The sequence below is a fragment of the Anarrhichthys ocellatus genome, unplaced genomic scaffold, assembly GCF_004355925.1.
Source record: "Anarrhichthys ocellatus isolate YVR2014 unplaced genomic scaffold, GSC_Weel_1.0 scaffold71, whole genome shotgun sequence".
Classification (NCBI taxonomy): domain Eukaryota; kingdom Metazoa; phylum Chordata; class Actinopteri; order Perciformes; family Anarhichadidae; genus Anarrhichthys; species Anarrhichthys ocellatus.
The window spans coordinates 547,652-550,767 of record NW_022280101.1 but is presented as its reverse complement, the minus strand read 5'-3'; positions in this window follow the sequence as shown (position 1 = coordinate 550,767).

The window sequence follows — 3,116 nt, the reverse complement described above, 5'->3', positions numbered from 1 at the left end:
CACACACACACACACACACACACACACACACACACACACACACACACGCATTCAAGCTTCAGGAGCAAATCACCCACTGTTCACAGACGGCCGTGTGAGATGAAATGATTCCTTCTTCCCTTCATAAGTTGGCAATCATTTTTTTGCACTCATCCTCCGTCATTTTCTTTTGTTGTCTCCTTCGCCCGGTCCCTTTCTCCCTCTCGTCCTTTTCTCTAATTCACCCAGCATCCCGCGGTGCACAGGAGCCTCGCAAATTGCCTTTGTCCATTTGCGTGCAAGGCTGGGAACAGTGTGTGTTGTCTGTTCGTGTGTGTAGGTGTGTGTCTGTTCATGTGTGTAGGTGTGTTTGTGCGTGTGTGTGCGTGTGTGAAGGGAGTCTTTAGCAGCAGGGTGGTGGGTTGAGATTGCTGTAATCACAGAGTGCTACCTGTTCATTAACCACACAGTGGGAACCCTGCTTACAGCGTTTAGGAACCAATTAAAGCAGCACAAGCTATTAACATTAGCAACATTAGCAACATTAGCGTGAGGAGTGTGTGTATGTGTGAGTGCCTGTTTGTGGAAAGGAGACAGTTCAATATACAAGTGTTTCAGTCATTTGAAAAGCACTCTTCTCACAGCAGCTAAAGTGACTTTGTGACTGACTGGCAAACTGTTGATTGATGAGTCCATCGAGTGTGTAATCAAGTGAGCAAAATAAATGAAAAGAATAGCGTACGAGGGAGGATTCAGGAGGAGGTGAATTCAAACTTCAGCAAGTTTGTGAATGGCTGTGATTAAAATACAATGTCTGTGAAGAAGGCGTCTGATTGCTCAGGTAGGAACGTGGGACTTCTCAGGTCTTTTGGAGCGGGGGGGGGGTCTCAGAGAGGTGCAACAGCGACTCTGCCGAGTGTAATTATCCACGTATACTCTCACAATAGAGTGTGATTTTAAAAGAGACAAGCTGCCTTGATGGGACCTCGTTCCGTCGCGTCCCGGGTTCAAGATCCTGATTTTTTTGCGATTCATCCAATAAGAAACACTTTGCAGCGGCTGTCTGTTGTGAATTTAGCCGAGGGACAGAGAACAGATTGACTCGAGGTACTTTTCTTGCAATAATCTTCCATATGTTTTGTTAACTGTCACTCTTCTCTCTTGCTGAGCATTCCAGAGAAAGTAAGCCAGAAAGACAACAAGCCACGCTAACAGCTCTGTGACGCTCTACATCGGTGGCTTGAGCTAAATGCTAACATCAGTATGCTAACATGCTGAAGCTTAGCATGGACGTATAAAGAGAACTGGATACAACGTTCGGAGACATTTCATTCCTACGAAAGTTGCTCAGTAGCGCAAAAAGCAAAAAAAAAAAAAGTTTGATTTCAGAGTATAAAATTCAGATAAAATTACCTGCATTTTCCAACATCCTTACACATCTGTGGGCAGACTAGCATTTCCTTTAACCCCGCCTCCCAGCCCCTCGATCTCGGCTCATTCACATGAACAGAGAAGGAGAATAACAGTGTGTTTGGTTGATACTTTTAAGACCTCATTGGGATATTTAAGGGTTTTGTATCGGGAAGTTGATTTACCCTTAAAAAAAATTTGCATCTGCAAATTTTGCAATTTGCAGATGACCCTTTCCCAATGTAAGTCTATGGGAAAAAATATTATTGGGCCAAATTGCATCACGTGCCAGACCCGGAGGTTGTAATTCCACTGTTTGGCCACTATGTGCTTCAAAGCCCAGTACTCTTCCTTGGGACATAAAGTTTAGCGTGTATAATGTTCACCATGTTATTTATGCATATCAGCATAGGTAGGGGGACTATAGGCAGAGCCATGTGTCCTGTAACATCCAAAAGTTCTCAGATGACACTGACCTGGCAATGACCTGGCCTATAAATGGGAGGTTGAATCTTTTGTCAGCTGGTGTGATGAAACGTTTTAAAAAGAGTTGATTATTGCTTTCAGAAGGAAGAAGGAGGAGGTCTCCCCAGTGATAATTGCGGGTCAGCAGATAGAAATTGTCCAGTCATATAAATATCTCGTGGTCAATCTGGACAGTAAATTAAACTGGAAAAATAACTGATGCTGTATTTAAAAAGGCTCAGTCAAGACTTTTCTTCTTGAGGAAGCTTAGATCCTTTGATATCAGTAGAAAGTGTAAAAATTAAAAGCAGAGAGAGGCATATTTGCATCGGGCAGGTGGTTTTAAAAAAATATGTGCAATTTATTGTCTCTAAACGTTGCCATCAAAACTTTTGTGTCATCTCCTCTGTGCCATCTTTAATACCCACATAATGAAGGACCATATAATGCTTGAAGTATAATTATTCACCAGGAGAGAAACATGCAGCGCCATTGTCCGTCTGCCTTCAGCAGTTAGTTAAAAGGTGGATAAATAAGATGCCATTTAGAGACTTTCAAGAGATGATTTATTTTTTCCCCTCCTGCCTTAATCACAGTGAAATTACCTCTGGGTGAGGGCTGTCATTAAAAAAAGAAGAGGCACTTGCTTCTTGGATGCTCAAGGCGAGGATGAGGCGCTAATAGCACAGTGCCTCAACGGTTTTAACGGGCCCTGCAGTATCCTGCTGTGCATGTAGTCGCGTCTGCACCGCCCACTCACAGAGGATGACTTATAATGGTCTATTTGTAGTTTTTGTCGCAGCTGATAACTGTGATAAATGCACTGAGAAAGATGTCTTTCAGAGCCATGCAGTTATTTTCACATTCATTTCCCTGCTAGATGTTTAGCCCTGCATGCACACTGGTTTCCACTCTGACAGTATGTGCTGCCGCTCAGTCAACATTACCCTCAACACGAGCTTGACTTTTTGCTTTTACTTCCACCGTACTCCAGCTCTACACACACCATTATTGCTGCTGCTTCCTGTCTCAGAGGCCCAGGTTTGGCCCTGGGTGTATGTCCCTCAGGGTGGCTCTTGGCCCCGGGCTAGAGGACCCCGCCGGCAGGCAAGAAGTGACGTGGCCAACAACCTCCAGATGTTAGCCTGCATTAGGGCCTGACAGCTTGTCATGTCACCGCCTACACTACCACACAGTTCCATCACCTCCCATCTGCTGCCCAACACCTCCTGAGGGAGAGGCGGGGGGGGGGGGGGGGGGGG